We start from the raw sequence: 26,417 nt of genomic DNA on the forward strand, positions 1-26,417 counted from the left end.
AAATAAATTCATTGTTGTGCATGTTGGGTATGAGATGATGGTGGAACATCCTAGGTTTCAAATGATCCCTAAGGAGCAGGTTGGAGTGGAGCTTGGGTGAGAATCAGGGCTGGAAATATGAATGTGGAAATGAGCAGCATAGAAGGACATTTTTATTAGGAATTGGAAGAGCTCACACATGATTCAGAGAAACAGCACCACTGGGAATGTTGGCTAATATTATTAGGTAAATATTGCTCAAAGAATGTCAGCATTTAATGAAGACCCCCTGAATGTACTTTTATTAAATTGTAAATGATATGCTCAAAGGGTTCTGAATTTGTTGATGTAAGTTTACTTTTTTCAGTCACATGAAATTAGGTTCTCCCTCATTTGTGAACCACTCCCTTAGAGAAGAGCTATGTTGATATGACCCTAAACTACCAAGTTGTAATTAATTTGGGGCTTGCAATAGGCCCAGCAAGTGATATAAATTGCTCTAGAATTGAATTATGAGTAGAAATCAAGCATAGGCAAGTGAGGAGAGAGAGGAATATGGAGACAGGAGGAAGAGAAACTTATTATTATGCTGTGGCCAATGTCATTATGCTGTGAAGGTATAACATAATTTGGAATCATTAATAGTTATATGAATCCCTTCTGAACTCTCGGGTTCTGAGGAAAGTTTTGCGCTGGTAAAATAGTTGCCGTATATGCCTGACTATAAGGTGAGTTTATCATTTTTTCTTAAACAATTATCACTTAGAGAAGAGGGACTTTGGTATTACATGGTATGGGCTTTATTATTGATACTTAATTTTGAATAATAAAGATATATTTGGGAAAGACACATTTGCCTGAAAATACCTTAAGCAATGCTAATTTTGAAAACTTTTTAAGGTCAGCTGATAAAATTTTTTAAGACAAAAATTTAACACAGTTTAAATTATTGTAAGCACAATTTGAAGTATAATATTTCACATGTACCCCTGTGTATATGATCATGCAATTTCAAATGTTGAATATAAGGAAGGCTTAAAGTTTCAAAGATTACTTTTAGGAGGAATACAGTAAATGATAATGTAGAGGCTGAAAATAAATACCTATCAGACAAACAAACCAATTTTCTAAAAAAATATACACAAATTGGCTTCTTGTGGCTTGAGATGAGATATTCATTGACGGTCTCCACACGTATGGAAAAGAACCATCTCTCAATGAATTTAGACTGTAAGAAAGACATGGGCGCTGGAACCTGTTAGAAAAGTGAGTCAAGCAATGGTGAAAGCAATAAAGACAAGATGCGAATGAGGCATTGGAATAAAATTGTTTCAAATGCAATGTTGCTAAATTAATATAAACTTGCTCTTGTAAGTCTGTATGTGAAACTAAATGAATAAATTAGATAGTAGTAGAATTTGCCTGTTTGTTTTTTCCCTGTTTATTTACATTGAATTAATAAAGACAATAGGAGGATGAGGTTTCAGTATTCTATTCAAACTTTATTTTAAGTGATGTTAATTACAGTATTGAAGGGAAGGTTCTAATTCCACACAGAATGGAAGAATCTAAAATGTATTCATTAAACTGCTAAAAAATAGAGTGGTGAGAATACAACAGAAGTCCAATTTAGATTCTGAGTGTTGTCACCATGTTATTACAATCACACAGCCTCTTCCAAACTTATAACTGGAGCTCCTGGAAGCTACGTCATACTCTGGTCGAAGAACCAAAAACCACAGTGTAAAACTGAATTAAGTCCTGAATTACTGGCTTCATCACATGCACCCTCTTCCACCTCAAAATGTCACAAAAGAAACAGTAACCACACCCTGCAGACCTTTTGGTGTAAAAGAGGTGTTGATGAACTGGAGTAGAAACAGGTCATGAAGAGCTGTCTTAAAAAGTCCCTTTCAGGTGAGTTTGTACACACCATCTAACAAGGAGCCTCTCATCATCAAGTAGGGTCAGGCAACCACGGTTCAGTTCTCAGGAAGTCACAATTTCATTCATTTACTCAATATGCATTTACAAAGTGCGTACATATCAGGTTCCAACTGCAGTTATTTCTAGGTAAAAAAGAAACGTGGCATCTCTAGAAGGGCCACCTAGCTCCCCAAGTCAACAGCTGAAAGGACCTTTTGTGGAATTGGGTTTCTTCTGTACTTCTGAAAGGGTAACACCTTAAAGCTGAATTGTCTTTAAAACCTGGAGGTCTGATATGATATTTAGCAATATTTGCATCCCAGACATACAGCATTGAAAGATACACTAAATTCTGAAGGGTGTTATGCTTCAAAATACTTTAAATGATTGTACAGTATTCATGTAGGCTTGAAATTCCAGTCCGAGACTGAGCTTGTGGCCACTGGCATTGACGTTCTTGCCATCCAGGAGAGCTGACAGTGTCAGTTTGATACCTAGCTTTAGGATCCTGAGTGTATCCTACACCTATCAGGTTGGATGTGTTCACTTTACCTGCCAAGCAGTCTTCAGAGTCAATCTGATACCTGGCTGCTATTCTGAAATGAGTATTACTGTTTCCTGCTGTCCAGGAGAGATTGACAGCACTCTCCAATTTCTTGTTCACCTTCTGGTAAATGGAGCCACCGAACTCTTGTCCTGTCATTCACATGTGTGAAGGTGGAATTCATCAGTCTTGTAGGCAACCGCAAAGTTACTCTGGGTTACTCAGGACTTTGCAGTCTCAAAATTCATTTGGTTGCCAGCCAGCCAACCTTCCTAACCCGGCACCAGCATGCCCCAGATTAAAGGCCCAGTGATGTCCAAATCCATGTTGCAGCCAGGCTGATGGGCTCCCAATCATACCCTGTCTTGATTTTAGCACGTTTTCCCCCCAGTGTTAGGTAAGAAGGATGAATGGAAGGTCAGCTTCAGTCCACATGCGAGCTGATCTTCCGCGGCAGTCTTGGTGCCTCATATGTTGTCAGTGTTCCATTTCCCCATAAATGCCAGGCCGCACTCAAGGCTTCTGTACTTGGTTTCCAGGCTGCCCATCACTTTGGTGGTCTCAGTCTTGGCTGAACCCAAATTTGTAAATTCCAATCCATTCTCAGATTTTGTTTTTAAATAAAGTTTTATCATGTCAAGTCCATAGCTTCGGTGAAGGGATCCCTGGCAGATTTGCCAAGGTTGGCATGTGTGAGTGGCACAGCCATCCTCTGCTTGGAGGTGGTGATGATGGCCTCCAGCAGCCATGGCAGGAACGTACGGATATTTGCCTATTTGTATTAAGAATGTTTATATTTCAATAGGCCAAAATCATTTTGGGGAATGAGAGAGAAGACAGTTAAAAATTTCATTTGAAACGTGGAGAAAGGCTGCTTTTTGTCACCTCCCCATTCCAAAAAATGAGAAGGCCACATCTCATCACTGGGTAATCTTTACAAGCGTCCAGTTGCTTTATGTGCACATAGGAGCCTGGCATCAAAGAAGGATGCAATGCAGGGAGGAATTTGCTCTGGCACGGTCTCTAGCCTCTCCTTCACCGGAGTCAAAGTGATACCGGCTTCGACAATTTGTGTTTCAGCCTAGTTCCATTCTAGGTGGTATGAACATGCAGTATTTCTCAAACTTTTCCGAAGCAGGATCCACCTTGGCAAAAGAGCATGCAGACTGACGCCTGAACATCATAGAATGTCTTCGATTTAACATTAAAAACTTATGCAAATTTTACATATTTTTGCATCTCTAGATGTCATGGCATAGGACCATGGGTTCCCCCATAGTGACTGATACTCCCAGTTGAGAAGTATGGCACAGGCCTGGGCTTTGGAGTCTGAAAGATATAGTGGCCTTGCTGCCTATAACAAGTTGACTTTGGGTTTGTAATGTAAACACTGTGAGCTTTAATTTTCTTTTCTTTTTCTTTTTTTTTTCTTGAGACAGGGTCTCAATTTGTCACCCAGGCTGGAGTGCCATGGTGCAGTGGCACGATCTCAGTTCACTGCAGCCTTGACCTCCCGGGCTCAAGTGATCTTCTTACCTCAGCCCCCCCGAAGTAGCTGGCACTATAGTCATGTGCCACCATATCCAGCTAATTTTTGTATTTTTTTTGTAGAGATTGGGTTTCGCCATGTTGCCCAGCTGGTCTTGAACCCCTGAGCTCAAGTGATCCATCCACCTTGACCTCCCAAAATTAGAATTATAGCCGTAAGCCACCACGCTGGGCCATGAGCTTTGGTTTTCTTACCTATCCAATGCAGACACACCTTGGAGGGTTGTAACGGGGATTAAAAGAGATGTCTGATATAATAAGTGTAACAAATGTTGGCTCCTCCTCAAGCACCACACTATGCTCAGAGACATAGCAGCTTGGAGAGACTTATCCAGAAGTTTAGACTTGTCCACTGTCAAGCCTGGAGTGGCTTAGCTCCCAACGCCACATTGATTCTTATAGAGATTTAGCATGGAGGTCACCCAACACATGTCTGGGGTTAATATACACCTCACTTTCTAGATTGGGGTCCTTGGAATTTGGGAGTGGAGGAGCCTTAGAAGATGACTTACTTTTTAGAAAAGAATGAGGCAGTGACTGCCAGAAGCAAGTATTCCCTTGTTCTTCTTGAACTCCCTCTTCTTTTCCTCTCATTTTATCTCTAGGCCTCTTCAGTCCTTTTATTGATCCTTTATTCCATTGAAACTCTTCTTGAAGACAACAGAGGCCTGTTAATAGTCAAATATAATTGTTTCTTCTTAATCCCCATCCTATTTAATCTATTTGTCCAGTTTGATGCTATGAGCCTTTCAGTTTTGTAATGTTTCTCCTTTGGTTTCCCTAGAACTCCTCTAACAGGTTTAGGTTGCCTCTGTCCTCCCTCGTTGCATTCCATGCCTTTTTGCATTCAGCTTTTAAATACCTTTGCTTTGTCCTTAACCTTTCATATTTGGATTCCTTTATATATTTACCTGGGCTCATCTGTTCCTACGACTTCAATATCATTCTCTGGTTTTTCTACCTCCGATTCACGCTCTGCACACCATTGTGCTTTTATTTTAAAGTAGCTTACTGGAATTGCTGGAGTACAAGCATTTCAGAGAATGATTGGGATGTGCCTTGAGAACTAGACAGGAACAAAATCACAGATACCTTATACCCACGTTAGTGGATCAATCTTGATAGAATAGTTATGCTAGTATAAAAACAACTTCACAAACTCATTGGCTTCATACAACAAGAACTAGTTTACAGCAACATCTTCCACAAGTAGCTGGGGGGTTCTGCTTTTTGTCATCCTGACTAAGGAATCCAGACTGATGAAATAGATTTGATCTGAAACATTGCCTGTTGCCAAACCAGACAGAAGGGGATGGAAGACAGAATTGCATATTGGCTCTTAAAACTTCTGCCTAGAAATCACTTGTACTACATCTGAAAGTGTGTCATTGGCTAAATCAGGTCATACAGCCATATCCAATTTCAAGAGGGCAGAGCATTGTCCTCCTTCCATGTACCTAGAGGAGTGCTGGAAATATGTGGTGAATAGCCCTAATGACTACCCAGTTCTATCACACAACACGTAGTTATTTTTTTGACATGCAAAAAAATATTTACCTCTTTCCTAAGGGATTATAACCCCAAATTTTACCAAACTGACTGGATCCTACTTCAAGTCCAGGATCTCTGAGTGATGCCTTTAGTCACCTTGGTCTTGACATGTACCTTGTTATTACAGAGACCTATACATTCATAAGGTAAGTTGTTTGTTTCTCCTTACACCGTTTATAACAGTATACCAAGGTCAGGATGGCCCCAGTAGACATTCAGATGAAGGAAAAATGCAAGATACATTCATCACTGGTATACAGCAAGGGCAAAGATGTTGCAATGGCTCTCTACCCTTGGAACAAGGCATGCTATACAGTCATCCCTCAATATCTGTGGGAGATTAGTTTCAAGACACCCTGCAAATACCAAAATCCGTGGATGCTCAAGTCCCTTATATAAATGGTGTAGTATTTGCATATAACCTATGCACATCTTCCTGTACAATTGTTATACTACATTGTTTTACAAGTTTGTATTTTTTATTGTGGTGGTGTTATGTTTATCACTTTTTCCCCCCAAATATATTCCATCTGAGGTTGGTTGAATTTGAGATGCAGAACCTGTGGATATGCAGGGACAACTGTATATGATTAGGTTTCAGATTCCATTCCCTGGAAAGGGCTCTTCAGTCTGTTGTTTTCTGTAGCTCTTGGCTCCACCTCCTGTGAGGTTTTCTTCCTTTCATTATCCTCCTTGGGTATTGCTAGAATATGCCTTCAGCAGGTGCTGTAACGTTTTCTCAGTCTACTTCTTGCCTGTTGATGTTCAAGGGCCTATGGGTCATTTTCAGTTCCAAACACTCAAAAAGTGTCTTTTAGTGCAGGTTGATAATTATTTTGCTGTATGACTCTCAAACACTGAGATTCTTATCTGTTCAATTACAGTCAGTTTCATATGCCAATAACCATACTAGCAGTCCTCAAGACTCAAGAGTCTTAATTTTCATACTAGCTATAATTTTTTACTTTCTTGCTGTCACTAGCTACCACTCCCTCCTATCCTTGAATTAATTTTTGCTGCCTGAGCCTATCAGACATGGGTGGAAAAATCACCTTTAGATTCTTTTCCCTGAGCTGTCTTAAAAGACTTATTGGACACTACAACTTAATTTGATATTTACCCTGGGTACCCTAATTTATCCAGGGATTTGTCATGGGTCTCATGACAAATCCTTAATTTGTTCCTAGATGAAACATTCAGTTTTAATGGGTCATCTTTGCCCAAAGTCCTACTCATTTTCTTCTGTATGAGTTTGAGAAGCAGTTGCCTTTTTAATGCCAAATTCTCGAATTTCTGGGCCCTCTCCATGTTTTTCACATTATACTTACAAATAAGCCACTACTTTTTTGAGCTCATTTCTCTCTCAGAGAACTATTTCTAGCACAGTCAACTGGAGCTGACACATACTACTTACTGTTTTTCAATCTCTTCTCAATCTTGCTACATGTTCATTATGTTTGTAATCTACCTAAAAAGTTCATTTAGGCCAGATTTTTCCAACTGCTTTTCTATTGCATAGCATGAGTTACCATTTTTGTAACCTCCAGTATCAGTTTTCTCACCACTGTCATCCAGCCCCTCAACTAATACACATAACTAATTTTCTTTGTTATGAAATTACCCAATTTCTGGTAATAATATCTGTATCTGTCAGATAGGCGAAGTTATGCTGAGATTAAAAAACAAACAAACAGAAAACTCCATGGCTTAACACAGCATAAGTTTATTGTTCTCTGAAAGTTTGTTGTAGACCTGCACAAGGCTCTAATACAGGTAGGTAACAGGCAGAGTTTGGAACAGTTTGGAGGGCTCAGAAGAAGAAAGGAAGATGTGGGAAAATTTGGAACTTCCTAGAGACTTGTTGAATGGTTTTGACCAAAATACTGATAATGATATGGACAGTGAAGTCCAGGCTGAGGTAGTCTCAGATGGAGATGAGGAACTTACTGGGAACTGGAATAAAGGTCACTTTTGCTATGCTTTAGCAAAGAGACTAGCAGCATTTTACCCCTGCCCTAGAGATCTGTGGAACTTTGAACTTGAGAAAGATGATCTTAAATTGAAACTTATGTTTAAAAGGGAAGCAGAACATAAAAGTTTGGAAAATTTGCAACCTGACCATGTAGTAAGACAGAAAAACCCATTTTCTGGGGAGAAATTCAAGTCAAATTTGCATAGGTAATGAAGAGTCTAATGTTAATTGCCTAGACAATGGGGAAAATGTCTCCAGGGCATGTCAGAGATCTGGATGGTAGCCCCTACCATCACAGGCCTGGAGGCCTAGGAGGGAAAAATGGTTTCATGGGCCGAGCGCAGGACCCCACTGCTCTGTGCAGTCTCAGGACTTTGTGCGTCTATCCCAGCTACTCCATTCAACTCCAGTCGTGGCTAAAGGGGGCCAAGGTACAGCTTGGACTGTTGCTTCAGAGAATGCAAGTCCCAAGCCTCGGTGGCTTCCACATGGTGTTGGGCCTGCAGGTACACAGAAGTCAAGATTTGAGGTTTAAGAACCTCTACCTAGATTTCAGAGGATGTATGGAAATGTCTGAATGTACAGGCAGAAGTTTGCTGCAGAGGCAGAGCCCTCATAGAGAACCTCTGCTAGGACAGTGCAGGAGGGAAATGTGGGGTGGGAGAGAGTCCACACTGAGGCACTGCCTAGTGGAATTGTGAGAAGAAGGCCACCATCCTCCAGATCCCAGAAGGATAGATCGACTAACAGCTTGCACTGTGCACCTGGAAAAGCCCCAGACACTCAACACCAGCCTGTGAAAGCAGCTGGGAGAGGGGTTATACACTGCAAAGCTACAGGGGCAGAGCTGCCCAAGACCATGGAAACCCACCTCTTGTATCAGCATGGCCTGGATGTGAGACATGGAGTTAAAGGAGATCATTTTGGAGTTTTAAGATTTAATGACTTCCCTGTTGGCTTTCAGAATTTATGGGGCCTGTAGCACCTTTGTTTTGGCCAATTTCTCCCATTTGCAATGGGAATATTTACCCAATGCCTCTACCCCCATTGTATCTTGGAAGTAGCTAACTTGCTTTTGGTTTTACAGGCTTATAAACAGAAGGGACTTGACTTGTCTTAGATGAGACTTTGGACTTGGACTTTTAAGTTAATGCTGGAATGAGTTAAGACTTTGGGGGATTGTTGGGAGGGCATGATTGGTTTTGAAATGTATAAAGGACAAGAGTGAGAGGGGCTAGGGCAAAATGATATGGTTTGGCTCTATGTCCCCACTAAAATCTCATCTCAAAATGTAATCCCCATGTGCCAGAGAAGGAAGTGATTGGATTATGGAGCAGTTTTCCCCATGCTATTCTCATGATAGTGAGTGGATTATCACCAGATCTAATGGTTTTTTAAATGGTAGTTTTTCCTGCACTCTCATAAGCTCTTTCACTGCCATGTAAGATATGCCTGTTTTCCTTTCCACCATGATTGTAAGTTTCCTGAAGCCTCTCAAGCCATGAGGAACTGAGTTAACTAAACCTCTTTCCTTTATAAATCACCTAGTCTTGGGAAGTTCTTTATAGCAGTGTGAAAATGAACTAATACAATTTTACCTTTTTACTTTTAACTCTTTTACCTTTCCTTAGACTCTCCAAACTCCCCACTAGCATTTAGTAGATTAACTCATTTTCAAAGTTTAGTTCAGGTGTTATCTCCTTGAAGCAAAATAATTATGATAGCTCTCAGTAAGCATGTATTATATTCTAAATAGCTATGTTGTTTTTTTTTTTTTTAGATGGAGTCTCACTCTGTCGCCCAGGCTGGAGTGCAGTAGTGCAATCTCGGCTCACTGCAATCTCTGCCTCCTGGGTTCAAGCAATTCTCCTGCCTCAGCCTCCTGAGTGGCTGGGATTATAGGTGCATGCCACGATGCCCAGCTAATTTTTGTATTTTTAGTAGACACAGGATTTCACCGTGTTGGTCAGGCTGGTCTTGAATTCCTGACCTCATGATCCACCCGCCTCAGCCTCCCAAAGTGCTGGGATTACAGGTGTGAGCCACCGCACCTGGCCAGCTATATATTATTTAATTTAGTTTACACAATAACTCCACAAAGTTGGTCTTAATATAACCATTATGTATGAAAAAAGTGCATCTTTCATTTAAGCAACTGTCCTAAGTTCATAAAATTAGTAAGTTGTTGGGTTAGAACTCAAGTCCAAGTGAGTTCATCATTTGAAGCCTATGCTTTTAACCACCATTCTACCTCACCCTAATGTGATTTACATGTCCTGTGTGTGACTCTTGCATCACACTTATAATGCGCTGTGTTTGATTATTCTCTGCCCATCTTTCTCTCCAACTATAATCTTCTTGATTGCAGACACTATGTAATCAATGCCAAGCATGGAGCATGGCATTTCGAGACATTGAGCATGTACTTGCTAATATTAAAGCATGATAAATTACTGAGTTAAATTAAGATTCTGTAACAAATTTTTACTTGGGTTTCTGCATTAGTTTTCTTTTGCAGTGAAAAGAATGATCACAAATTTAGTGATTTTTAAAAAGCATATATTTATTATCTCCTGGTTTCTGTGGCTCAGAAGTCAAGCACAGTTTAACTGAGTTCTCTGTTTGGAGTATCACAAAATTGCATTCAAGGTGTCAGACTAGCTGTGTTTCTCTATTGAATTTGAGGTCTTCTTCTAAGCTTAAGTAGTTGGAAGAATTCAGTTCCTTGTGGTTGTAGGACCCAAGGCCCAATTTCTTGCTGTCTGTCAACTGGGTACCTCTCAGGTTCTAGAGGCTCCTGCACTTATTGTCCATATGGCCTGTTCATAGCTCTTACAATGTGGCAGCTGGGTCTTATAAAACCAGCCAGAGAAGCCATTGCTCTAGTCTACTGAGATGAAGTCTTATATAAAGTAACATAATTATGGGGGTGACTATGCCATGTTCTATTTGCTAGAAGCAAGTTTCAGGTTTCTCCCACATTCAAGGGGAGGGAATTATACAAGGACATTATTCATTGGGGGTTATTTTAGAATTCTGCCTCTCATAATTCCTTTTTCTCCTTTAAGTCTATTCATTTTTCTCTGCTGATATTAGTGACAGAAAAATTTTCCCATATTTTTATCACTCAAACTGGTTCTTCCTTGCACAGTTTTTTTCTTAGACCTTAACTGCTATTTGAATAATGTCCAGATTGCATTGATACATTAAAACTCTCCACATTCCCTAACAATATGACATCACCACTGTTAATATTCCGATGTAAATTCCTAATGCTGTCATATGTATGGTATATTGAAAATTATAACTGTGTAATTTTAAACAAAAACAGGTTCACTGCAATCCTATTTTACAACTTACTTCTTAATTTAATAACATAATGAACATTCTAACACCATTAAATTTTCTTTTATAGCATAATTTGTAATTTCTGTGCAGTAATGTATCATACAGAAAACATGCAATTTATTTAATTGGTTTACTATTATTGGACATTTATACTATTTCCACTATTTTACTATTGTGAAGCCTCTTCAATAAGCTCTCCCATAGTTATTTCTGCCTGTAATCATAATTATTTTTGGTAAGATAAATTCTTAAAAGTAAATTTTTGTGCATCGAAGAATATGTGCATTTTTAAGTTATTTGATTTACCAAATTGCACTCCAGAAATTTACAGTTTAGACACCAGCGCCTAAGGAAACCCAACATGGAGAATTGTGTGTGTGTACACGTGTGTGTTTTCTATTACTTTTCTACCATACTGCTATTTTTCAAGTTATATGACTAATACATGTTTTTTTTAAACAGGGAATTTCTTTTCTAATTGCATCCTTCTGAGGTAGCCAGTATTAACAATTCGCTGTAAAAGCCCCCAAACCATCCTTATTGGATGTATCTATATATTTCAATGTAATAGTTGAAAAATGGCATCTCACTGTTGCTTTAATTTGGTTTTCTGGATTTACTAGTGAGGCTAAATATGTGTTTATCGGCCTTGGTAAATTTCACTTTTTGTTTGTTAGTTTTTGGTTCATTTCTTTTCAATTGTTATTAACCATTATGGAGTCAACCATTCACAGCCCTTAGATGCTCCAGTTTCAGTATTGTTCATAACTGTTACATTTCAGGTTGTTTCCCTTTGCTTCACAAAATCTCATTTTTGCACATTACTTCACAGCACAAATAACTTGAGTGTGAGGCATAAACACTTTTAATGTAGACCAAAGAACATTTCAAAAATATCTTTGGATTATAAAATATTTCAATTCCCAAGTGAGCTCATTTATTTCAAATAAAACTCATTATCACATAATTCTAATCTATTGAAAGTATTTAAGATATACCCCAAGTTATTATTGTAAGATTTCAACTATATTATAAAAAATTATTAAAAATGTGTTCAAAAGACAATATTACTTTTGTTCTTGTACATTATTTTCTCTCTTGGATATTTCATGCCTCTGTTATATTCTTGGCTTTAGTATTAAGCCTAAAAGAGTTCATATACTTCCTAAAATTGCCCAGATACAACACTAGGAGTAAAATGTGTGCTGTGAGAAGCTGACATATTTCCTATTAGCATAGTGACAAAGCTAATGTATGAAGTCATGCTGAATTTTCAGAGGGTAGATTTTCCTTTTGGTTCTTTGATTTATAAAACTCCAAAGTGCTTCTGTGAAGAGCATCAGATTTAGTGAAAGAGATGAAAGGTAACAGGCAGAGCTTAGTAGAGTTAGCTTTCAAAGCAGTTTTTGTTTTCCCTGGAAATGGGTTATTGAATCTAATTTTCAATTTTATAAATCTGTGTAGAAGACAAGGAAATTAAGGAGTTGTCTGTTCTTTATTGATCATGCTATATCTTGCTTTAGCTGCATCAGTCTGCACCAGGGTTTTCTTTCATTCTCTAGTTCTGTGTATTGCATGCTGGATTACTTCAGCATAACTTTTTAAATTTTTTTACAACTTAAAAAGAATACTAGGACTGCTGTTTACTGCTAAGAGAAATTGATTTCAAGTGTGAAAATGATAGGAGAGCTTATTATCAGTGACTAAGAGATATTCAAATTCAGCACAGAAAGAAATGGGATCACAGACCTCAGCGATCAAGCCATGCAAGAAGAAAGCTGGGAGAACAAACTGTATTCAGTTTTGGAAATTAAGAAATCTTTTGAGCACAGCAAAAGAGGAAAATACTACCAAAGCCCATGAATGGAAGAAAGCAACTGAAATTTCAAAGAGATATGGTAAATGTAGCATGCAGGTAGAAATACACTATGAGATTATTTTCAAGACTTGTCTGCATTCCCATAAGATTTTATACTGAAAATAAAAGACTTTTAAAAATGCATATAGGGAAAAGAGAAAGAAAGTGTTGATGATGATGTTCCCCCAACAGTAACCTTCAATTGCGGGATAGGGTGTCTTCTTAGTAGTCACCTCTTTGCTTGTACTGCACTGCTTTACTCTTAGCAAGAACATTCTCTTCTCTCACAACTACAGCATTGCTTAGAAGTCACACTAGAAAATGATTTCAGTGTAAGTACAGCTGAAAAATGTAATTAGAATTTATTTAAAACCTAATGGAAATTGGGCCAACCCTAAGAAAGCCATCACCCTGGAGAAAGGAGGAGGTAAAGTAAACATAGTTACAAAAGCAGACTAAAACCGAAGAGAGCCCAACACTCCTCTGTGTATCAGGCAGAGGAGAGATCTCCTTTCCCTCTGCATATGAGTGCCTTACCCTTGTGCTGTAGACCCCCCACTTCTCTACCAGCAAGGGGTAACTAATTTTATGAGCAGTGTTCATTTGAACATGTAACGTGTTATAGGCATGAAAAATACGTCTTATCTCCCGATGGACATACTTCAGACTAATATTGAAATGTTTTAAAAATGTACTGCTTTATATTGTTTGTTTCCTGTCTAAGAAATCTTAGCCTACCCAAAGGTGGTGAAGATTTTCTCCTATTTACTTGTAGAATTTCATGGCTTTAGATTTCATGATGAGGCCTATAATCTGTACTTAATTAACTAATTTATGTATGGTATAAAATTAAAACATGATTTTTCCCCCAAATGAATATTTACTTGTTCCACTATCATTTGTTGGAAGTCTACTCCTCCCTCCTCCATGGAGTTACCTTGAAATCATTGTTAAAAATCTATTGACCATGGGCAAGCTCCGGTGCTCATTATTAGAACCACAAGTATTTTCCAATGCTTCCAATTGATTCGGCTTTACTGTGGTATCATTTATTTTGAAATAATATTTTGCAGGTTTGAAACTATAAAATGTTGACAAAAACAGAACCTATGTTACTTAAACAATTTGTTATCATAAATATGTGGGTCTATTTCTGGACCTAATTTTGTTTTATTGATATATATTCAATCTTATTTCATCACTACTAAAAATGTCTGCTGTTTGAATAACAAAGACAACATTAAGAAAATGAAAAGGCGAGCCACCAACAGAAAGAAAATATTCACAATACGCACATGTAACAAAGGACATATATCTCAAATGCATACAGAGTTCTGATAACTCAATCATAAGAAGAAAAGAATGCAACAAAAATGGGTAACAGATTTTAGTAGAAATGTCACAAGATATGCAAATGATTAATAAGCACATAAAAAGATGCTCAACCTCATTAGTCATTAAAATAATACAAATGAGTACCAGAAAGAGATACCACTGCACATCCAGGAGAATGATGAAAGTGAAAAAGCGTGATAATGCCAAGTGCTGGTGAGGATGTATGTAGAGTTTTGAATATTGACTTATTGAATTTATCCTCAATTAACACTCAAAGTGTTCTGGACATTCTGGACACCAAAAATCTTTTCTTAATTAACCAATTTGTTGCAGTAAATACAAAGAGAAGATGTAAGAAACTTTACATAATAGATTATGATACTGCTGTGTGTTAAAGATAAGTTTATGACATTTGAGCTTGGTAACTATGTTGCCCAGTGTTTACTTGAAAAAATATGGATATCCACAACTTAGGATGGTTCAACTTACAATTTATCAATGGTGCAACAATGATACACATTCAATAGAAACTGTATTTTGAGTATCCACACAACCATTCTGTTTTCTACTTTTACTATAGTATTGAATGATTTACAAAAGATAGTCAAGACTTTATTATAAAACAGACTCTGTGTTAGATGATTTTTCCCAACTGTATGCTAATGTGTCTGGGCCATTGTTAAGGTAGGCTAGGTTAAACTATGATGTTTGGTAGGTTAGGTGTATTAAATGCATTTTTGACATGGTATTTTCATGGGCTTATTGGGACCAATTCCCATCATAAGTCAAGAAGCATCTTGCTTAATTATACTAACAGTCTATATAACATACGAAATCGGTGACTAAACCAGTGTTATGATGATGACTCAGTGAATTTGAATACCATATATTTATCAGGATTTTAATCTTTTATACTATTGTTTCTATGGGGAAATTAGATGCTATTTTTTAGTGTTATTTAATTTCAGCAAAGGGTGCTATGACAAATTGATATTCACATGCAAAAGAATGATATTGGGTCCTTACCTCACACCACATACAAAAATTAACTCAAAAAGGATCAAAGACTTAAATGTAGAAGGTAAAACCTTTAAAAGAAAACTTAGGGATAAATCTTTATGACTTTAAATTTGTCAATGGTTTCTTCCATATGACAGAAATAGCATGAATAATAAAACATAGATAAATTGGTGCGTTAAGGTTCTCTCGAGAAGAAGAAAAAATAGGAGACATAGAAGTATATACAGAAAGAGAGCCACTATGAAGGATTGACTCATGCAGTTATGGAGGCTGAAAAGTCCCATGATCTGCCATCTATAAACTGGAAGCCTGGGAAAGCTGGTGGTCCAGTTCCAGTACACGTCCAAATACCTGAGAACCAGGCAGCCAATGGTGTAAGTCCCAGTCCTAGTCCAGAGTCCTGAGAACCAAGTGCACTGATATTCAAGGGCAGGAGAAGCAAGGAGAGCAAATTTTCCTTTCCTTTGTCTTCTTGTTCTATTCTGGCCCTCAATAGATTGGATGATTCCCACCTACATTGGTGAGGGCAAACTTATTTACTCAAAAGTTAATCTTTTATGAAAACAACCTCACAGACATACCCAGAAATAATACCAGTTATCTGGGCATCCCTTGACCCACTCAAGCTGACACATAAAAATAACCATCATAATTGGCCTTTATCAAAATTAAAAATGTTTCTGCTTCAAAGGGCACTATCCAGAAAGTTAAAAGACAACCCACAGAATGAAATAAAATATTTAAAATTTATATATCCAATAAGGAACACGTGTCTAGAATATATAAGGACTTCTGCAAGTCAATCATAAAAAGACCACCAAATTTAAAAATAGGCAAAAGATGCAAATAGAGATTTCTCAGAAGATATAGAAATGACCAATGAGGTCATTAAAAAGGTTCAACATCATTTGTCATTAGGAAAACACACATCAAAACCACAATGAGATACTGCTTCATACCCATTAGGATGGCTATAATCAAAAAGAGATGTAATAAGTAATATTGGCAAGGATATACAGAAACCAGAACCCTCATAAACTGCTGGTGGGGATTTAAAAAATGATGCAGTGACTTTGGAAAACATTCTGGCACTTCCTCAGAAAGTTAAACATAAAATTATAATTTGATCCAGCAATTCCATTCCTAGCTATATACCTGAGAGTAATAAAGACATATATCCACACAAACACTTGTACACAAGTGCTCATAGCAGCATTATTTACAATAGCCAGGAGGTAGCCCAATGCTCATGAACTGACAAAAACATAAACAAAATGTAAATGTGGTATATGCATAGAATAGAATATTATTCAGTCATTAAAAGAAAGGAGATTCTGTCACTTGCTACAACATAGATGAATCTTGACAATATTATGCTAAGTGAAAGAAGTCAAGCATAGAGGACAGCATATTATATGACTCCATTTATGTGTAATGTTCAGAAAAGGCAAATCCATAGAGACATAAAGTAGATTAGTGGTTGTCTAGTGGTAGCTTAATGCTAGGGGAGGGAGCAGAGATGGATGTATTGGAGAGCAATTCACGGGACATGATTTTTTTGGTGGCAGGGTGGTGATGAAAATGTTCAAATTGGTTGTGTTGATGGCTACACAGTTTACTCATTTACACATGTACATGAGTACATTTAGAGTACATGTGTAAAATTTAATAAAATTCACAGTACAGTTGTTCTCTGAATATATAAAAAGCTATTGAATTTTACACATGAACCCTAAATGAGTACATTTTTATGACAGCTTGATTGAGATAATTTAGATACTGTAAAATGAACTCTTTTAGGGTACGTTTTATGGTATCTAAATACCACAAATATATAAACTAGATACCATAAAATGTACCCTAAATGAGTCTATTTTATGGTATCTATCTCAATAAAGCTGTTATAAAAATAATTTTATTTGTCTTATTTTGAATTATAATACTTTCTGGCAAGATAAGTCAGTATAAATACAAGGTTGATCTGTAGCATTTTAAAAACGCAATAGCTTTGAGATGCTCACATATATTTTTTGAAATTATTGGACATTATGATGTAGATCTTTTCAAAAGATGAATGTAGGAAGAGGTTTGCAATTTTTAAGTTATGGTGGACGTGAGTTTTAGTGGAATACACTCATTATTAAGTTGTGATGAAGTGTCTTATTATCACTGGTACTCAAATATTTAGACTCTTACATAATTAAGGTAAAAATTTGTACCTTACATATTGCTTATTTTCAGGAAAAATTGTTACATGGGAACACATACACACACATACATTAGATGGGATTGTTCAATAGAAAAGATCTAGAATGGAGAAAGCACCCATGGGCCAGGATGAGATTCTGGAGGAGAACAACTCGCAAGTTTCATGTGAGTACTCATGTGAAAATGAGAGTTTCCTGCCATCCTGAGAAATTCCTATAAGTCTGCCACACCTACGGTGTGCTCATGGACTATTTCATGTCTTAAGTTACAAATGGATCTACAATAAACCTTAAAAGACCAATATTATGTATCAGTGTTGGTCACATAAGACCCACAATGTAAGGATTTTTAAGGGCAACCTGAAACTGAAAGTAGTCTGCTCTTGAAGCACAAAATGCAACACTCCTTTGAGAAAAACAAAGCATAAACCCCACACCAAGAATGACAATGAGGTGCCAACATGGTACTGAACTTCCAGAATTGGCTGAGGGTGAAGGGAGTGATACAATCAAACAGCTCCTTGAAAGGTTGGAAGCAGCCTGCTGACCTGGTCTCTTGTGTAATTTCACCAACGCAGCTTCGGAAAATCACAGGAATGAAAGCCCCAGTCGTGGCACATGGTCAGTTGCCCTGACTGGGCATCTATGGAGGTGATACAGGATGGGTGAAGGCAAAACACTTCACTGGCTTCTGGATAGCGTGCGCAAATGGGGCTACCTCAATCGGGAGAGAATAAAGAGTTGAAGGGAACTCTGAGGTTCAATTTTAAACAATGTGGCACTGTTGTGAACTGCTGAGAACCAGCAGCAGCAAACAGATTAGGCATCTGTGAAGATGAAGGAGCTCCCTTTGAACAAAGGCTTCAGGCTGAGTTAAGTCTAAGTGGCCAACTCTCAGACACCTGTGGGTTTGGAAAACAGTGTTTGCGGCTATAAATCAAAGCTCTGGTTTTATGTGGACAAAGTGTGGGGATAAACCCTTTGTACTGGTCTTTTAAATTGTGCATGCACACATCACTAGTATCGCCTTTTAACTAACAGACAACAGTAAATTCTGGGACTCTTTAAGCATTGTTTTGATGCCTTCAATATTGCCCATAGGGTGTTACATTAATGAGTTCTTTAGAGGTATGAAAAAATAAAATTATTAAGAGAATTTGGGAGAGGACCAACATAACATCTCTCCACCAGAAATTTATATTAAATATTCTTTTGTAACTAGAGAGATTTTCTAATGAAAAAACAAATTGAGAAATTGGACACTCCTCTTTGAAATGAGACCTCTTTGAAAATTGCTCTAAAAATGATGGAAACAATTATTTGACCATAGACCAGTTTTCAGACTCAGGTTAGCATTTTGAAAACAGAGTAAAACACATTTACGTTCAAATTAAGTTAAAACATTTATTTGTTTTCATTTTTACAAAGATTTACATTATATGAACTCTTTACTGAAAAATTACTTGAGCTGACCAAAAAGTCAAGGTCAATGTAAAGAATAAGATGGGTTATCTGTGTAGGTTGTAATGTCCTACACAAAAATAGTTCTGCAATCACTTTTCAGCCTTCCTTTCCCACTTAGTAGCTGGCTTCTTTTTTGAGGCAAGCACTTGTCCAAGAATGATTGGATCAGTTAGAGGACAAATCCTTAAAAAGATCCACCTTGCCTGATGATTTTAGAGGAGTCTGTCCTATTTTCCTTGCTGTCTTGTTTACTTGACCTTCTCAGTTGCTAAATAAGAGTGGATTTAATGAAGAGAGGGCTTTTATTTATCATTCTAGTGCCAAGTTGTTTGTCAAGGGACAGGTCTTTCTCTTAGGGAGGAATACTCAGGCAACTATCCTGAGAATCTGCAACTCAACTCTGTGATAGTCAAGATTTCCCAAGAGAAGTTATTCTTCCAGATTATGGTGTTACTTTTTCTATGATGAATTTTGCAAAGGTAAAGTGGATAAAAGAATCAGAGCACTTAATTATACTTCAGGGAAAAAAAGCAGTCTTTTCCCTTTGATAATTATCTCAGTTTTCAAATTAATTTCAACAATGAGCACTTGGTCTCATGCAGAACTTTTAAATAAAACTGGAAGAAAATTTTAACTAGAAATGTAAAAATGCTCACTACTAGAGTTAGTTATTGTAAAAGATCATTATTTGGATGATAGCTTATACAGCAATTTGAAAGATATGTTTTATTTCTGTCCAATGAATACGTGTACATGATTTTAAAGACAAATGCACTATAGAATGTAATATAAAGAAATACCAATACCCCTTGTCCTGCATATGGTTAGAAAGGATTTAGCTTTTAAAAATATACTCTCTTCCCCTCCCCCAGGTAATTGCATTCTCTTATCTTCCCAATATAGCTATGTCAAAAATTCCACAAAATTATTAGTCACTCCTCAGCCACATGACGTCCATGATTACATTTTCTTTTTTAGGTAAAGCTTGCTGAATTCCCTTCAGTTGATAATTGCCTCCGTTTAATTTTTGCTTTGGTTCTTAATGCCCTAGGGGTAATTTATCTTTGCCAGAAATGTAACTCTCCCCTCAGTAGATTCAATGTAACAGGTAATACAGCCTTCATTTGTGGGGGGTGTGTGTGTGTGTGTGTGTGTGTGTGTGTGTGTGTGTGTGTGTATTTTATTCTTTTTTCTTAGAGATATAACTCCTGGAGCCTTTGGTCCATATGCACCAATTGATAGTGGTTGTTCCTTTGGCTTACTATAAGCCGTCATTACTAGAATACCCTTCTTTCTGCTGTGTTAGACTTCTTGTGTTCTGAAACCCAGTTTTTCGCATTCTTGGTTTCCTCCCTTATTTTCATTAAGTACCTCCTCCAGTAACTCCATAAGGTAAGGTGCCTAAAAGCTAAACTTTTTGGAATATTTGTTTGATTGACAGTTTTCCCAGATATACCATTCCATGTTATAAATAGTATTTTTTTGACTTTGAGACATTTACTTCCCACATTACCAATCATGGGTTATTAGGTCATGATTATTAGTGGCTAAGTCTTATATCTGCTTAGGAAGATAGAGCACTACTGAGTGACTATGGCATCCTATGGAGAACTTCAATATTTGGTCATACATGAAGAGCTCTTGGTTTTGCAGCTCCACCAGCCCTCTTTGAAGTGATCTCCATGTTAGAAATAATTTTTTCTCATAATTTTGAAGGCCTCCCACCACTATTTTCTAATTTCCACTGTTGTTTTTGGGATACTTCCTAATGTCATTTTTATTCATGACTCTTTGTATGTTACCTATTATTTTTCTTTCTGGCAGGGTTTTGCTTTTTCTTTTGCCTTAGTATTATGAAATTTCATAAAGACATGCTTTTTCAGGAAGATAAGAACTTTTATTTTATTATTCTGAGCACTCAATTTGGAAATTTGTGTTATTCCACTCTGAGGAATTTTCTTGAGATTTTTATTTAATCACTCCCTCCTTTCTGTTTTCACTTTTCTCTCTGGTGTTTTTAATTAGTATAATATTGGAAGTCCTGATCCTTTTTTCCTTGTATTTTGCATTCCTTTTTTCCTTGTATTTTGTATCTCTTGGTGAGTTTTTTTTCTCTCTGAAATATCTATTAAATTGTGGCCTTCAACTCTTCTATTGAGTTTTGTTGTTTAAATTTTTGCATTCTGTTTTTATCTTCTAAGAATTCTCTATTGTCTGAATAATTCTTTTTAAATAGCATCCCTTCCTGCATGCCATTTCTTCTCTTATATCTCTGAGAACATCGTAGTTCTAAAAAGATTTTTTCTGTCCTGTTTGCTGTCTTGCAGTTCTCCTTTTTCGTTGTTTCAAATCTGTTTGTTCCTTTATGTTAGACTTTTCTCGTGATCACATTTAAAACAGACATAAAAACGTATTTATGGGTGTGCCTTGTTAACTGCTGAGCTTCAATATAGGGTGACTGGTGATGGCCCAGCTATTTTGTTTCAGGCCTTCAATTGTGTGTTTCTGTAGGTCTTTTCCCATGGGAAGATCAGTTTCCTTAGTTTGTTGCTTTAGAGACATAAAATCCAGCTGCTCCCTTCCTGGAAGCTGAGTGATGAAGGTTGCTGAATGTCTCAAAGTTCTGTATGTCAAAGTTCACATAACTTCCCTGTTTTTAATACAGCCCCTCATCTTCGCCCTTAGCTATATCTCTTGTGAGCAACCTAACATCCTTTCAGGTTAAATTCTCCAGGGTAAACTTCCAGACTTTAGCTATATTGGGAAAGGATGATTGCAAGAGTGAAGTTCAATTCTCCCTTTAAAAATGTAACCAGTCCTTCAACTTATCCTTCTGTTTGCAGGCACTGTCCCTCCCCTTTTAGAAGAACTTATTTCTGCCATTTCCAGAGCATTTTGGAGGACTTTAAGGTGAACATCAATTTGCTTCTCATTAATGCCTCCTCCACTTTAGAATTAGATTGTAGTTTTCTCTGAGATTGGAAGTCAGTTACCGCTCATAATCTTATCTTCCAGTTTTTCGATTTTGTTTTCATCTCTTGTATGTTCTGTCTCTGTTCCTATTCTCCTTGTCTTCCTGGGTTTTCTTTCCTATGTCTTTTACTTTAAATTTGATTTAAAAGGCAGTGGAGATAGACTGTGTGTTCAATCGTCTTGCTTAACTAGAAGTCCTGACATGTGGAAATAGCAGTGTACCTCTTGAAAAACCTAAGCACTGGGGAATTCTCTTCATTGACAATGTGAAGAGAGTCTCATGCACCAAGTAACATAATTTTGCATTAAGTTAGAGATTAAAGCAGTACCATGGACAAGATTTATTTTTAAAAAGGTAATTTTCACATCAAGTGACAGCCATGAAGAATCTTAAAGACCTTGAAACTACAGTCAAGGTGTGGAAAATTTCAAGGATAGAGAAGAAGAGGTTTTGGTTTTTTTTTTTTTTGTATCGCACTATTTGTCTCAATATTCATATATCATGACAACCTCTTATTGTACAGTTGTTTTATGAGTTTAATAAAATTTCCATCATGTTTGATATAAATAGCATGGGCTTGGCTGGTATGTTATGCAGTTAGTCATTATGCTACCACTGTGGGTTAGCCTCAGAAGGTCTAAAAGAGACTCAAATTTTGCTATAGTATAGAAAATGCCCCCAAAATACCTTTCTGGGAGGAGTCTAAAAGCCAGTGAGATAGAAGTCTTTCTACTGAAATTATCTTATAAACAACGACAACAAACTAGTCAGCTGGTTGATGTTCTTCCTGTGGGGCTTTTCTGGAGGTAGGTCAGTGTAGCACACTGCAGCACCCAGCAGATATGTGGCTTCTGGGCCATCATCCTGGACTCCTGTGTTCCCAATTTAGCTCCTCCACATGTCCCCACACTCTATTCCCTCTGAACTCAGATCAAAACCTCAGAACCTTTCTTTTGGTTGGCACCTATTGCCTAACTCCTAACGTATTGGAGTTGACTTGTAAGCTGATCCCTATTTGCCATTCTTTACCTGGAAAAAGCTGGAAACTTGAAGAAGGTACAAAGTTTAAAAAAAATTATCCTCAGAAATAAAGATAACATGAAGCTCTTAAGATTTGAGAAAATTGGGAGCTGTAGACTAAAGCTTGTTGCTGTAAGAAAGTTTAAAGTTTTCTTAGATTTTGTTTTATTTTCCCAAAGATATAGCCAGTAGGATACTGAAAGTTAAAAAAAAAAAAAAAAAAAAGGCTATCATGCAACCTCCAGGGATAGTTGCAAGGTGGGAACCTTCTGAGTCGCAATTCAAAACCAGGCTGGTAGATACATATTCCCTAAAAGAGTGCATCAGGACAGTTGTACAGAGGGTCCTGGAATTTGCAACGACAAGAAAAGGGTCACTTAAGGGACCAACACCTCTAAGGAGACTCTCATTGGTCAAGATGAGGCATAAAAGTTCATACTAAGTAGAGGATATATAAATGGATTCAACCGATTATTTGATCCAATTAAAATCAGGCATATTGAATTCTTTTAAACATAGAAAAGTAACTTTTCATACTGGTCTTAAGCAACCCAAATATCCACAAGTTCCATGAGAGTACACATGAAGTAACAGTAGTATTGATATAAGTATTATTAAGTATGGCTTCTTGTTAAACCCCTGACGGGACTTTAGCACTTTCTGTCACCTGGAAGTTTCTCTTTCTCTAAAAGCTGCTCATAGCAGAATCTAGTCTCCCTGGATCTCCTGCTCTGCTTCTTTTTCTTTTTTGTATTTCTGTTTCTTGTAGTTAATAATTATTAAGTACTTGCTTTGCGTCAGATATTGTGATCAAAGCTTGACAAGCCCTATCTCAGTTAATCTTCATACTGAGCTTATGACACAGGAGCCATTATTCCCCTTGGTGTGTATGTCAGAGAACAGAAAGTCTGGAGTTGTTAAGCAATTGGCCACTCCACTAAAGTAGAGTGGTGTGGAGCCTGGACTCACCGGTAGAGTTTTTCTAATGGCAAAGCCTGTGCTTTCTGTGACTAGGATACAGAGGCCTGTTGATGAAGGCCTCTCCTCATGGTCATTGCTACAGGAGGGGATGGTCTTGGGGCTGCGCCCTCCCATCCTTGTCCAAGCACAGCTTTTTCTACTCCTGAGAGTCCTCAGACTGACCTGACCTATAGTCAGACTGCAGGACCTCTGAGGCAACTCTTCTTGTACCCTCAGGCATCAGGCTCCGAAGTCTTTCATAAAAGCAGCTCTTAGTCTTCCTCTAATTCTTTCCTGTCTCCTTCCAATAAGCCCCAGGACTTAAAAAGAAACAAACAACCTGGCAAAAAAGCTTTCTCTTTACTGCCTCAGTCCGAAATTAATGCTGTGGTGAAAATAGACATCTAGCTCATAAGATCAGAGAACAGCAAGACCCTGAAAGTCCATTTCGGACCCAGCTGGGGCGTTTTTCCTTTTTTAAGTGAAAACTCTTTGTATCTTCCACACAGAGAAGTAATGGCAAACCCAGGGCTACCACCTGAACATTTAGATCCCATGGGCCAAGTAAAACCACCAGGAGAAGGGGAGTGAACTCCAAGAAACTAAATCTAAGTACTTTTTAAATGGATTTTTGATGAGTATTGGGTCAATTTTGGAGCAGTTTTATGGAGGAGCTGGGTATAAAAGTATTGTACATTTGAAAAGGCTGAATATTTCTACAAGGAAACATTTTATTCTCGTAATTATATCTTTTTCAGGTGTTTCTAGAGTAAGTCTTTTTAGAATGGTGATGAAATGCCCAATATAAAAACAAATAAAATAAAATATAAAAACAGTGATGCAGCAAGAACTTGGCCCCTCAGGTCCAGTGAGACCCTGTGGTACATGAACAGGGTCATGGCCCCTCTGTTTCCACAGCAGAGACTGGTTTCCAAGGACAGGCTGCGATCTGCTCTATCTGCTTCTGTTCTGGGGCTACCTTGGTTCTAAAATCATTTTGTAGCTTGGGCTGAACACACAGGGGCTTCCGCCGAGTCTGTGAGTGTTGGGGGACTGGCAGGGAGAAGAATTGTTTAAAACGTAGCCACCAAAAGCTGTAAAACAATTGAAATAAGGACAAAAGGACAAGAGTCAAGATGTTAAAGAGAAGGATGTGTGGCCGGGCGCGGTGGCTCAAGCCTGTAATCCCAGCACTTTGGGAGGCCGAGGCGGGCGGATCACAAGGTCAGGAGATCGAGACCACAGTGAAACCCGTCTCTACTAAAAATACAAAAAAAAAATTAGCTGGGCGCGGTGGCGGGCGCCTGTAGTCCTAGCTACTCAGGAGGCTGAGGCAGGAGAATGGCGTGAGCCCAGGAGGTGGAGCTTGCAGTGAGCCGAGATCACGCCACTGCACTCCAGCCTGGGCAACAGCGTGAGACTCCGTCTCAAAAAAAAAAAAAGAGAAGGATGTGGCCGGGTGTGGTGGCTCATGCCTGTGATCCCAGCACTTTGGGAAGCTCACGCCTGTAAGCTCAGCACTTTGGAAGGCCGAGGCGGATGGATCACCTGAGGTCAAGAGTTCGAGACCAGCCTGGCCAACATGGTGCAACCCCATCTCTACTAAAAATACAAAAATTAGCTGGGTGTGGTGGCAGATACTTGTAATCTCAGCTACTCAGGAGCCTGAGGCAGGAGAATCAGCCTCAGGTTGCAGTGAACCGAGATCGTGCCACGGCACTCCAGCTTGGGTGACAGAGCAAGGCTTTGCCTCAAGAAAAAAATAAAAATTAAGAGAAAGATGTGTTAAAATGATAAATATTTCTATAAGAATATTCAAGTAAAGAGAAATTGATGCACCTGAACGCAAAATGTGGTTGTCAGATAAAGAGGTACGACAAAAAGGGTTCATGATGACTTTAACAGCTTTTATTATTTAATAGAAGAAAGAGTATCAATTCATCAGGAAAGATCAACTGTTTCTTGTGACATAATTTTAAGTTCACAATTTCTTGTTACAATTATTTTATTTTATTCCTTTTATTCCCAGTTGCTTTGTTAAATCATGGAGATCAAGGATTATGTGTACTTTCTTTTTGTCTTCATATCCTTAGTAATAAACATAGTGTCCAGAAGAGATATTGATTAATAAATGAATGAATATATAATATAATAATGATCAGGAATAAATAGATATTTTCTAACATATTTAAAGACTTAATAGCCAATTGTACATCTGGGAAAGTATTTCTGTGAGGCACAAAATAATATAATCCAGGCTAAAGTTTTTAGATGCTCTAAGTATAATTATAGACAGAGCTTAGAAATAGGCGAAATCATTGTTAGTAAAATCATCAGAAATCTCAATTTTCTTCAGGAGGTTTTTGCCAAGATTTGGATTGTCAGTAATTGAAGATGGAAATTATAAGTGAGTACTTAAAGTATAGACAGCTTTTCTCTGTTTTTGACCGGAAAAACGATCCATATAACTTAGATTCTAAGCACATAGAAAACAAGGCTGACTGTAATCCCAGCACTTTGAGAGGCCAAGGCGGGTGGATCATTTGAGGTCAAGAGTTCAAGACCAGCCTCGCCAACATGATGAGTCAGGAGTTTTTCCTGCAGATGGGTTTGTGGTCTCAGTAACTTCGAAGAATGAAGCTGTGGACCTTCACAGTGAGTGTTACAGCTCAAAAAGAGTCCACAGACCAGGAGAGTGAGCTGCAGCGCAG

The 26,417-nt window shown here is 37.8% G+C and overlaps 1 protein-coding gene, 1 non-coding gene and 1 pseudogene across 3 annotated transcripts in view; 1 reads left to right on the forward strand and 2 right to left on the reverse strand.

Annotated features, from left to right (window-relative positions):
* Nucleotides 1–26,417, forward strand: part of RFC3 (replication factor C subunit 3) — a 666,103-nt gene that overhangs the window by 286,486 nt on the left and 353,200 nt on the right. The gene's annotated exons all lie outside the window — the stretch shown is intronic.
* LOC126940242 (voltage-dependent anion-selective channel protein 1-like) lies at nucleotides 2,275–3,158 on the reverse strand (annotated as a pseudogene).
* LOC126940897 (small nucleolar RNA SNORA25) lies at nucleotides 20,305–20,432 on the reverse strand. The gene has a single exon (XR_007720970.1). It is a non-coding gene; the product is annotated as a small nucleolar RNA SNORA25 (small nucleolar RNA).

The sequence above is a fragment of the Macaca thibetana genome, chromosome 17 (assembly GCF_024542745.1).
Source record: "Macaca thibetana thibetana isolate TM-01 chromosome 17, ASM2454274v1, whole genome shotgun sequence".
NCBI lineage: Eukaryota > Metazoa > Chordata > Mammalia > Primates > Cercopithecidae > Macaca > Macaca thibetana.